This window comes from Diachasma alloeum, unplaced genomic scaffold (assembly GCF_001412515.2).
Source record: "Diachasma alloeum isolate Michigan unplaced genomic scaffold, Dall2.0 Dall_scaffold_00777, whole genome shotgun sequence".
NCBI lineage: Eukaryota > Metazoa > Arthropoda > Insecta > Hymenoptera > Braconidae > Diachasma > Diachasma alloeum.
In genome coordinates this window covers 64,269-77,863 of record NW_021680907.1, presented here as the reverse complement: position 1 = coordinate 77,863, position 13,595 = coordinate 64,269, and positions in this window count along the sequence as shown.

Sequence of the window (13,595 nt, the reverse complement as noted above, 5' to 3'; positions counted from 1 at the left end):
ATTATTATTATTATTATTATCATTATTCATATTTTTTTGTCAGATAGATTGAAATATTTGAACAATTATTAAAAGTAACAGATACATTTGACAGGGGATTTTTGAGGAGATTCATTACATTCAACTTCTCTTTGTTGTTGATATTGAAATTTGTTGAAGTTGATGAGTCTTCATTACTTCTTTTATTTTGATCATTGTTGAGTTTGCAGTTTGTGACGGTTGTGGGGTGGTGATGAGATACTTTTTGATTTTTTATATTGCTGAGATTATGTTTATTAATTCTTCATACTAATAAAAAAATAATGAAAAATCAACAAACTTTCCTCATATTTTCTTCAGGGTGGGGGGATGAAGAAAAATCGCGCAAAAAAAATTATTCTCTAATATTTAGAAAAAATACTCATTTTCTTTTTTCTTTCAAAGTTGGCTTTTTCTTGATAGCATTTCTCTGCTTCCTGAGCGTTTCGAAGTATATTATCTGTTAGTATTTCATTGTATTCACTAAACATATCTTCTTGTGTATTCATATTTCACTTTTTAAGTTAATTATTTANTCGTGCGGCTTCGCATAAGTCCGACTTACCTCACTTGTTGTGTAAAATACCATTTTCATTTTTCGTTTCTTCTTATGTTTTGGAATACTTCTTTTCTTTTCATTCTTCCTGGTTTTGGATGTCTTGGCAGACCCGCGTCCGGTGAGCTTATGAGATGCGAGGCGCTTACACTTTCTTTTATATCCTGATCCACGCATCATGGACCCAATTTTTTCCTGTGCCTTCCTTTTCAATTTCAATCCCGACTCTGCTAGCCGATTCTCCAGCGCCACATTTGAGGGTTTTCCGTTTGTCACTACATCGCCTACAACGTCAATTCCCGCGTTGAGAGCTTCTTTACCGACTGCTCCGAATCTTGGTAAACCCTCTCGAAATTCGACAAAATTTTTGTCATAATCCGAATATCTATTCTGCCACTCAGCATAATAGAAAATCACTTTTTCAATCGGTGTGTCACACATTTCTTTAATTTCTTTCAAAAATCTTTTAACAAAAAATGTTTTCCCACAATCTGTGGCTCCACAAATTATGGCAGTGAAGGAATGTTTCCACCTTGTATCCATGTTGCCGTCCGATTAAGGATTGTAAAAAACTCATCATTTTATACACTTGTATAAGATATTCAAAAAGTAGTATGCATTTCAAAACGGCAGGGGGTGTGGTAAGGCTCCTAGCATTTGACCTGCTAAGGGAGGCTATTACCTCATTGATCAAGGNCTTACACTTTCTTTTATATCCTGATCCACGCATCATGGACCCAATTTTTTCCTGTGCCTTCCTTTTCAATTTCAATCCCGACTCTGCTAGCCGATTCTCCAGCGCCACATTTGAGGGTTTTCCGTTTGTCACTACATCGCCTACAACGTCAATTCCCGCGTTGAGAGCTTCTTTACCGACTGCTCCGAATCTTGGTAAACCCTCTCGAAATTCGACAAAATTTTTGTCATAATCCGAATATCTATTCTGCCACTCAGCATAATAGAAAATCACTTTTTCAATCGGTGTGTCACACATTTCTTTAATTTCTTTCAAAAATCTTTTAACAAAAAATGTTTTCCCACAATCTGTGGCTCCACAAATTATGGCAGTGAAGGAATGTTTCCACCTTGTATCCATGTTGCCGTCCGATTAAGGATTGTAAAAAACTCATCATTTTATACACTTGTATAAGATATTCAAAAAGTAGTATGCATTTCAAAACGGCAGGGGGTGTGGTAAGGCTCCTAGCATTTGACCTGCTAAGGGAGGCTATTACCTCATTGATCAAGGACAATCCGCGTAGGCGTGTACATGTAAAATACTGGAGATATACACTTGTCCCTCTGTGGCCAATAGTAGGACACAGACTTTGTCAAATATAGGCTGATTTTTTTCTCACTTAGCCACAGTTTCCTAAAAGTTGTTCAGAATGACGGACCTAAACGATTTACCAGGACCTAGTGGTACTTCTAGAGGAAATACCCCNTATAGGCTGATTTTTTTCTCACTTAGCCACAGTTTCCTAAAAGTTGTTCAGAATGACGGACCTAAACGATATACCAGGACCTAGTGGTACTTCTAGAGGAAATACCCCACGTCTGGAGTGTGATTTCGATTGGATAAATAATTTTAATCTTGACTTATTGAGTGATTTTTAAATTCAAGATAATTTTGATGTGGATTTGTTCGAGAGTTTTAACCCCGAGTTCTTTGATATTCAATATGGTGGTGGTAAAACTGTGATCAATGATCCTGAGGCGCTCAAAGCCAGTAGAAACGTCAATCTAGATTTACTAGATCAACACAATGGTGAGTATCACATTTTATGTTAATAATAATAATGAATATTTTTTTCTAAAAAATATTTTTACCATTGAAAATAAATTCAATTTCAGAGGCTCAATTTGACCGAAATGAAGAGGTAGAGAGCCCACTGTCAGCACTGAGAACAATACGAAGGTCACGCCAGAGGCTCCCTCGTTTCAAACCCGACACACATATGATGGAGTTTAGAATTAAACCCTGTGTCTGAAGGTCGCAATCCGACCGAGTGGGTGGAAGAAGCTTTTCGAGATGTCTACAATAATATCATAGAAGCCGGGGGCCGCGGAATGAATCGAATGTGTCTCACATTCAATTTTGCAAATATGCAAAGAGACAACGCATGGATAAGCCCACGTGCGTTCAATGGATACGAGTTTCAAGATTTGTGAAATTTTTTGAGCTCTATTGCACAGAGCGCCAATGGTTTCAACTGTGCCGACACATTTTGGATAAAACTCCATGTGGCTGAATCCCCTGCTATGCTACATACCTACATTGAAAAGTAAGAAAAAATTAACAGTGAAACGCGTGGCATTTGTTTTCTATGGCTTTGAGACGAGACAAGATGAGCAAATGCAAGGAACTGATGATGTCAACATACACGTTCCAATGCTTTGCGTAGCCCAAACTGTCTGCGACCGCTGTGCGGACAACGATGACGATGATTAATTGCGAAGATTAAGGAAAATCTTCAAAGGCCGTGCATCGTATGTAAACCTTGAGAAAATGTTTTCGATGGCGAGGATCCTATGTGAGGATTTGTCAATTACATCACATCGATGGGTAAGGCGTACAAAAAAGTAGTTTGTATTGCTCACAACGCGAAAGGTTATGACTCGCAATTTATTTTGAGGGATGTCATGCGTAGAATTAACTGCGAGATTAAAGCAATTATTAACGGCACAAACATTATCTTGATGGATTTCGGGGACAATAAATTTATACAGGGTGAATTTATTGTCCCCGAAATAAATACATTCACACATTCCCATGGGAATGTGTGTAAACTGTTTGATTATTTTTTTCTACTCGAAACAAGGAAAAAGAGAAGGAATACAATTCCTGATAGAGGAGAGTTGTCATTTTTATGTCACTGTATATTCATTATTGAAACATGTAATTCACCCAACAAAAATAGTAGCTTACAAAAATTGTACGTGNGGCTCAATTTGACCGAAATGAAGAGGTAGAGAGCCCACTGTCAGCACTGAGAACAATACGAAGGTCACGCCAGAGGCTCCCTCGTTTCAAACCCGACACACATATGATGGAGTTTAGAATTAAACCCTGTGTCTGAAGGTCGCNTGAAATGAGAGCCATCAACACTGGCGCAATAATCGAAACGTTTCCTAAAACCGTGGAATACACGTTCTAATGTTTCCTGCGGAATACCGTGAACAGTCTTTTTAATGTTGTTCATCAAATTTTCGATTGTTTTTGGCTTGCTTGCGTAACAAGAAACTTTTATGTAACCTCACAGGAAATAATCACACGGATTCAAATCTGGTGAATAGGGTGGCCAATCTATTCCCGCTCCACAAAATTTTGGATATCCCAAACCAAGAACTCGACCGCGATAAACTGTATTAAGAATTTTAGAAACTTCGTAAGTACGGTGGGGAGCTGCTCCATCCTGCATAAAATAAAACCCATTTCTCGCATGAGGGAAGGATTTTGTTTCTACCATTCTTTTGTACTCATTCCCGGTAACGGTAGATTCGAAAAAATGTAGATAGACACCCTTCATGGAGAGAGCAGCCGAAACAGTGACTTTCTGTGGATGAACAGATTTCGTAACCAAAAAATTAGGTTTTTCAGATCCCCAAAATCTCAAATTATTTTTGTTCACGTAGTTATCTAGCCAAAAGTGTGCCTCGTCAGAAAAAACAATTGCTGTTTCATGCAGCTCGCCATTTTCGAATATTTGTGTTATTCTTTCATAAAATTCTTTTCGTCTCAGAATCGCCTCCTCTGTCAAACACTGACACATCAATATTTTACATGGATGAAGGTTCAAAAAAACGTGGAGGATGCGATGCAACGTTGATTTGGTCAATGTTAAATCTTGAGCGGCTCTCCGAATGGACGAGTTGGGATTTGCCTTGAAATACTGTTCAACTTCCTCGACCTTCTCCTCTGTTGCAGCAGAGAATGAGGGACCTGGAAGAGTAGATCTACGATCATCCATAGTGCCGTATTCCTCGAAATTTTCAATTATTCTAAAAAAAGAATATTATCATGACTAGAAACCAACGGGATTTCTACGAAAATCTGTAATGTGTTTTGTTGTGTCACACAATCAATATGAAAAAAAAATTATTCTAACCTCCTCAAAGTGGTTTTGCTAGCAACTGGTTTGGATCCAAATTTAGTACGAAACCCCCTAAAAGCTTCACAGTATTTTTTCCCTCTCGAATAGAAGCACTCGATGAGATATCTTTTTTCTTGAATTGTCAAATCTCTCATTACTGCTAACAAACTAAGGCTCCTGCCACAGTTGGAATAAAACTGACTGGCCCCTAGTAAACGTAACACTAACGTAGAGAGTCAAGGTTATTTTGGATGAGTCGGCAGGTGAGTTTAGTTTTCACACATTCCTATGGGACACCCTGTAGATAGTTTAAATTATTTCCACATGGTTCTAGCCAGTTTGCCAAAGGCTTTTGGATTGGGAGATATTGCGAAAGGTTATTTTCCACATTTTTTCAATACAAAAGATAATCGGGACTATGTAGGGCCTATACCTGATGAGAAATATTACGGCACGGACACGATGAATGTACAAGATCGAGAAAAATTCTTAGCTTGGTATAATGAACGACTAGCAGAAAATTATGAGTTTAATTTTCGTGAAGAAATTCTCCATTATTGTAGACTTGATGTTACAATTCTGAGACGAGCGTGTGTGGAGTTTCGTAAATTAATTATGAATGCTGGGAATGTTTGCCCTTTTACAGAGTGTGTAACGATTCCTTCGACTCGTATGCGCATTTTCCAAACAAATTTCTTGAAAGAAAAACAGATAGGTATTATACTTCAGGGAGGGAATCATTTAGGAAAAACAGTCAAAAATAGCAATTGAATAGCGCCTGTGGCGTGAACATTGCGAGAATCATCGAATAATACACGCCGGGCGTACTCGATAGCACAGAACGGAATCAGGGCATCAGTTAGATGGTTATTGGGAAGATGTTGAAGATAATAAAAAATATGCATATCAGTTTCACGGGTGTTATTGGCACCGTTGTCCACGGTGTTTCAAGTTTAATAGAGATAAAGAGTTGAGCCACAAGGATACATTAGAGCGTCGATATGAGAGAACAGGAGCAATTACAAGGGAATTGCAAAACTTGGGTTACGAAGTCATTGAAGTGTGGGAATACGATTTTATCGTCAAAAAAAGACAGGTCTCGAATTGTCAAACTTCGTTGAAAACATCGATCAGCAAATGTTTATTGCCTTAGATCCGCGCGCTGCCTTTTTTCGGTGGTCGCACGGGAAATACCGTAACACACTATGATGTTGAAGAGAATGAAAAAATTCGCTATGTCGACGTTTGTTCGTTATATCCATATGTTTTAAAGACGGGAATTTTTCCTATCGGTCACCCCACTGTACATGTAGGGAATGATTGTCAGCTCATATNTGGTCGCACGGGAAATACCGTAACACACTATGATGTTGAAGAGAATGAAAAAATTCGCTATGTCGACGTTTGTTCGTTATATCCATATGTTTTAAAGACGGGAATTTTCCCCATCGGTCACCCCACGGTGCATGTAGGGGACGATTGTCAGATCATACGCCCTAATAACGATATTTCGCGGATAGAGGGACTTGTAAAACGCCGCATTTTACTCCCGCGACGATTATTTTACTCAGTTTTACCGGTCTCAGCATACGGCAAGCTACTGTTCCCCTCTCTGTCGGTCATGCTGCGAAGGTCTAGTGCAAGACAATTGTCCTCATGATGACCCCACTGACCGCGAGTTTTTGGGGACTTGGGTCACCCCAGAGCTTCGTAAAGCAGTAGAGGTGGGATATAAGATTTTGGAAATTAGTGAAATTTGAGAGTATAAAAAAACAACGCGTTATGATCCTGTGACACGAACAGGAGGTTCATTTGCCGAGTATATAAACACTTTCCTAAAAATCAAACAAGAGGCTTCCGATTGGCCAGCAGAATTTACAGATGATGAATCCGAGGATATATACATAGCTGAATATGAGGCGAGAGAAGGTATAAAACTGGACAAGGATAAAATTCAAAAGAATGCTGGATTGAGAGCAGTAGCAAAATTTTATTTAAACTGTCTCTGGGGTGAATTTGGGGAAAGAGAAAATTTAACAAAAAAGGCAATTGTTCAAACATATGAGGAGTTTGCCAACATAATGTTCAATCCTGAAATCGAAGTGACAGGGCTTGTCCCTGTCGATAACGAGACTCTCTTCATGTCCTGAAAACATTTAAACAAAGCTGCGGAACCGTCTACCAACGCTAAAGTTTTTATTGCGGCTGATACGACAGCTCACGTACGTCTCAAGTTATATTTTTATATAGAAAAACAACAAGAACACGTTTTGTATTATGATACAGACTCGGTTATTTACGTGAGCGATGAAGCTAACGATTTACCACTAGGGAATTTTCTGGGGGACTTGACCAATGAAGAAGAGGGCTACGGAGAAGGGAGTTTTATTGCGTCTTTTGTCTCGGGTGGCCCTAAATTTTATATTTATCGTGTGAAGAAACCTGACGGGAGTATCGCAGAAGTTAGTAAAATAGAAGGTGTTAGGCTAAATTATGAGACGCGCAAACAGATTCATTACGACTCGATTCGTGTCCTCGTTGTCGATAAGGTAGAGCCTTACCAGGTCAACTACAAGGGTATACGGCGGAGGATGTACCATGACGTTTTCACGAAACCAAAGAGCAAGATTAGCCATGCAACCGGCCCAAAACGAAGGCTTGATAATGGCCCTGCAACCCTCCCCTACGAATATAAGACAAAACGACGCGCGATTTAACCCGACGAATGAAAACAATTTTTGGTTTTTGAGGTAGCGGTTAGGGATTAGATGTAAGACTTAGAGTAATTTTTTAGTAGATGTAAACTAGATGTAAGTTTTCAACACTAGATGTAAGTTTTTTTTGTAGATATAAATTTTTATAAATTCAAGATTTTTTTTTAAATGTAAGTTTAAAAAAAAATTTTTTTCTTCAAAATGAAAAAAAAGGTCAACTTTTTTTTGTTTTTTTTTTCCAAAATACCCATTTTAGAAGGAAGTAAATTTTTTGTTTTTTTTTTCAAAATAAAAAAGGAGAAAAATAGATTACATATTTTTATTCGAGAAAACTGAATCTAAAAAATACATTTTTCTTAAATTCAAAACTTGATGCGAATGAATTACATTGTTTAAAAAAAAATTCGTTGTTTTCGCCACGGCTGGAAGGGGCACCCCGCTCCCGCTTGCCGAGATCACAGTACTGTGGTTGGGATGATGGGGCCCCACCGAAGAGGATGTGGAGGTCTTATAAATCCTCGATGGGAGATCCTTCAGAGCTGGTAGCATGCATCTGGAAATAAAAAAACCATTGAAATTTGGTTGAAAAAAAACTACGGAAAATGCGACGAATAAATTTTTAAGAAAACAATCCAGCACGGAAAATTTCTACGGGAGAGAAAGCGAGCAAAAATCTCTGTCACAAAATATTTCTTTCACATAAAATTCCGACACTGAAAAATTGGAGGAAACCCGAAATAGAAAAATTCAAAAACGAAAAAAAAAAACCAGACGAAAACCGAATGGAAAATACATGTAAACTCCATAAGAGACGTTCAAAAAACGAAAAAAATGCACGCATTTTAGGAAAAATTCAACTTGAAATTTGATGCTGAAAAGTTGGACGATACCAGAACAGAAAAATTCAAAAATGAAAAAATCTAACACGGAAAATTTCAACGAGAGAGAACGCGAGCAAAAATTTCTTTCAAAAAAAAATTTTTTCAAAAACAATTTTGATACTGAAGAATTGGACGAAAACCGGAATAGAAAAATTCAAAAACGAAAAAAAACGAGACGAAAACCGAATGGAAAATACATGTAAACTCCATAAAAGACGTTTAAAAAATGGAAAAAAATGCACACATTTTGGAAAAAATTGAACTAAAAATTTGATGCTGAAAATTTTTAAACAAAAAAAAATTTCTTTCTCACAAAAAAAATGCACGAAAATCGGATTCTACGAAACTACCCAGAAAATTATGAACAAGAAAACTATGTGAACATTTTTTTTATAGGAAAAACCGAAAAAGAATTTTCACAAAAAATATCACTCAAAATATAAATAAAAACTTACCATCCGGTAGGTCCTGTGACATCCGTCGCAACATGCTTTATAATCCATTTTTCCTAAATAATTTTCTCTATGGAATAACCATTATTTCATAATTTTTATGAACGCATATCTGTAAAGAGAGTCAAATGCGAAGATCCCAAAGGTTCCTTGTAGGAATAGAGAAGGTGGAATAATAGATTGGAAAGGGTAACCCAATCAAATGTAGAGACGACACCCATAAAAATTATCCATGTAGAATTAAATCACGAATGAATGAATTAATATTTTCTTGTGTTAAAATTGTGGAAACTATCAAATATTACAATTTAACAAATTAGAAAGGCATGAGATGTCTATGAATCTCATTACCGATTGACAATAGAAAAATCAATAACACCTCTGAAAATGTATGAGAATGTGAATGGGGTGAAACCTACGTTTTGGGGCTAACCCGGAACCTCACCGTTTAAGAGGTTTCGCGGGTGACTAAGCTGGACAGTGACCATATAGCGGAAGTGTGATGCTATGACTCAATTAGGGGAAAAACGCCTAAAAATAACCACAAGTTATGATACGTCAATTAGGGGAAGCAGATGGTTGACTATTCCCTTCACAAAATTTGGAAAAACTACGCAAGTCCAAACGGAAAATGAGGAGGCCTAATGTCACCTAATCACCAATCAACGAGCTCCATGACGGGATGGGAGAAACGTCACCACCAATCCCCGAATAATATTCAAAGAAATCCAATAATTAGGCGGATACCTGCAGAAGACAATGGTAAAAACAGGGGGAAGCTTCTAGAACCTTCCACCCCTGATGACACACTTTCGATTCAATATAAAAAGGGAGCCGCGACGCGGAAAAAGTCAGTTCCACTACACGTTCCAGTTCTTCATCAACCCTTCAGTTGGCTACTTTCATCGATTCTACAAGTGCGATAGTCACAAGTTTAGAATTAGCAGAGACGCCCGTTCTCTGAGTTAGATAAATTCATTCAGTCCTAAAGTGGGGACCCAAGTAATTTTGAAGTAACAATCAAATGTAGAGTTTTTCGTAACTTTACTTATTTAAAATATTCTACGACTTTTGGTCAATGAATAGAATCTTTCATGATTATTTGATAATTTATATTGCCAACTGAAAATATCAGAACTGAATGAAAATCTTGGAACTCAAATAATTATTATTCATTCATTCAAAGTAATTAAAACGAAATTATTGTAAACGAATAACTTTAGAATTAGGAAACGACAAACCTGTACAAGCACAACGAGAAGAAGGTCACGTAAGTTGTACGACCATCATTATAATTGTAAACTCACCAAAATTTCAGAATATAATTGTTCAGATTTAAAATTCTATTATTTAAAACTAACGCCTTGTGTTTCCAGCCAAGAGACTTTCTGATTGATAATACTGGGGAATAATTAACTTCAATTCAAGGGGACCTTATTATTCAACTCTCTAGTGATTTGTTTTCTAACATTTGCCAATTAAAATTTATTTCAAAAGTTTTCATACTTTTTTTGTCATTTTCACATGAAACCCAATGTTATAGTCGAGATTTCATAATTCCCGACATAACAGTCCTCTCCACTTTAGTGATGACTGATCCGACTATTTTCAACCTTCTCTTTCTTTTTGTCGAAATGAAAAATCACACGGAGCACTGTACGAAAAACAGTGGAGACTTGTCACTGGAAACTATCCTGAAGACTATGAAGTTGTAAGTGTTGAGGTTGCAAGGTTCTAGCAGTTTACATATCTCGAATTGTTTATTCTCCTCCTCCTTATTTTTCTTTTTTCGCCACGATCTTTTGTTTTTTCGGCGGTATGTACTTTTCATCCTCCATGTATTTATCAACATATACACGTATGCGTTTCTGACGAAATATAGGCTTTCATTTTTCACCGTAATTCTCACTGGGTTACCGATCTGCGAGATATTTATCGAACAGTTCGACGTCTTGATCGCTCCAAATTTTGTCCATTTTTACAGTCAAAAATATTTTTCACGAATGATCAAGAAAAAAATCGACGTTACCCGTATTAGAAAAACATTCACAGTGGTGGGGATAGCATGATAGAGGTGGGAGTAATATACATCATATGAAATCCATGGTAGTGGGGGGAACGTGTGGTTAGCATAGGACGGTTATGTGAATGGTGGGGGTCTGAGCGTGCCCCACTCTCATGCCTGGCGTTATAAAACGCGGCTGCTCCCAGTGTGCTTGATTCAGTCGAATTGATATCGTTGATCTATTTGTTTACCATGGAAAATATCAACGAAAAAGAGTGCAGTGGTGTTCAACAGCAGGTGGTGCTGTCGCAAGTTATACCTCTCAATAAATCGGAGACGAAGCAAATTGATGTGGGTTTACAAGTTACCTGTCGCGGTCAATTTGTTTCTGTGGTGCAGTTTATGGCCGTACGTCCCAACCGTGTCGTGCTGTCAATGTCACGAAAGGAATGGGGCCTTCTGTACGAAGATCTGGATCCCATTACGTACTACGTTGAGCCTGAGAAGTTTCACCCAAAAGCCGTCCACAATGTACCTGCTAAGCAATTTGGGGATGTCAAAGTGAGATTCCATCGCAGCTACGATAACCCCTGCGTTGCTTTTGTACGTGCTGATGTAAGGCAACCCCTCATTATGATGAGCCCAAGCATTACAACATTAAAAAACAAAGCGGCATGGATCAGTGGTTAAACTTTTTGGACTCATTGCCTCTCAAACAATACAACGAGTCTCTGGTCCGGGCGATCAGAAGTGTTGCCGTGAATTATATGGAATACAATAGGATGCCAGCCACTGAAGAACTTCACTATCACATACGCAACAATTTCGAGATTTACCTTCTGCCCAAGGACGGCCTCCGCCGTACAGTACCTCAGGAGAATCTGGGATATTTGTATCAATTATTTGGTGAAATGTTCCATTTCTGCTACGAGTTGGATGGTTTTGCGGGAGGGGCTTACCGAATGCCTTCATAGTAAAGACTATATAATAATAATCTCATGTGATTGTAAATAATTTTAAATTGGAACGAAAAAAAATTTCATATGTAAGCCTAGAAATATATTCCATCATTATACATGAATTAAAGAAAACGTCATTTGTAAACCTTGTGTTATTCATTTACGAAAAACCTCGACATTTTTTCAGCTACGTAGAAGTTTCCATGAAAATATATTCGTCTCCATATCAGCTCGAAAAATTCACCGTCCTCAAAATAAAAGAAAGAGGGAACGTATTATTCCCTCTTTGCGTCATTCATGGTTGCAATCCTTTGTTATCCCTTTACAAAAAAAAAATTTCGAAAGCGCAATGTCTCTTCGGAGTCGTAAGGACGGTGCCTCCAATGTCCTGGGGAGTGACATTCGGACCCTCGCCAATACCTGCCTACCAGTTTCTACCCATCATACATTTTCCACCACCCACTTTCCACCGGCCACCCCATTTTCCACCCACCAAACATATGCCACCCACTACCCCATGTCCACCCACCACCCCTTTTCCATCTGCCGGTCATTTTTCACCCACCACCCACTTCCTGTGACGCTCGGACCCCAACTTTAAGGCCCTGCACCCCACGAGGCCACCCAGCGCGCCGACGTCCTCTTCAAAAGGCATACCGCTGCGGCGGGGGGAGCGAGGGACGTGTAAGTGCACTTCTTGGAAAAAGAGGAAGGGGGGGGGGGAAATTCCTGGAAAAAAATTCGCGAATCTCGGCCACTTACTACTAACGAAGAAAGTCTTTTTTCATTCTTCAAAATCCGTCGATTAGTTCGCAAGATATGATTTTTCAAAGATTTGAGTTGTGTCATATGTCATAGATAAACTATGGATGTTAAAAGAGCCAAAATTCGGAGAAAGTATGTACTTATGTAGTACTTGACAGTGAGAATTCCAATCCAGGATTCTGAGAACCAAAAAAATTTAGGGTGGCTTAGTTGACATGGAATGTCCCTTATACGAATTAATGATACATTACAACAAGTGCAGTTCTTGCTCAAGCGAAATACGATACTGCACGGGGTGAATTGTGGATATTAAAAGCTTTCGTGTATCTAGGGAAGGCAGGCAATAATAAATCCTAGAAATTCATGCGAGTGATTTCGTACATCCCTCTAAAACTCGTAGATTAAGAAGAAAACGTCAGGAGATTTTTCCGTAAATGTTAGAATCTAACGGTGGTTTAATACGCATTAATGTTAAGGAGACATGCAACATCCACGTGACTAAGAAGAATGAGTCGTCATCGGGTTTTAGTATTAGCCACGTATGAAAAAATTCTATAGGATTTTTTATAGGATTTTCCATACGATTCCTTATCAGGTTTTTCCTGCTGTATTTCTCATAGGATGTCCTATATGATTTCATATGAGATTTTCAACAGGATTTCCTATAAAATTTAGGGGCATTACAGTCATAATGGGGGTCGAAAGTGTCATATGGAGATCATGTGGGGTCATATAAAGGTAATATGGAAGTCATATTGGAAACAGGGCCATACGGGGGAGGTGTAAAGGTCATATATGGGTCATATAAGAGTTATGTAGATGGAATTTTGGCATCGTATGGGATCATATAGAGGTCACGTGGGATGTATATAGGGATGACATGGGGCCCTTATACGACCTCATATGATCCTTATACGACACCTGCATGACTGTTCTGGCCCTCATTCTGACTTGCATGACTTTAAATTTGACTTTAAGAACATCCTATGAGACATTGTTATAAACAGATGGAGGTCTGTTGCACACAAAATAAATAATGAAAATAGCTACCCCATGCATGAGAGAGAGAGAGAGAGAGAGAGAGAGAGAGAGAGAGAGAGAGAGAGAGAGAGAGAGAGAGAGAGAGAGAGAGAGAGAGAGAGAGAGAGAGA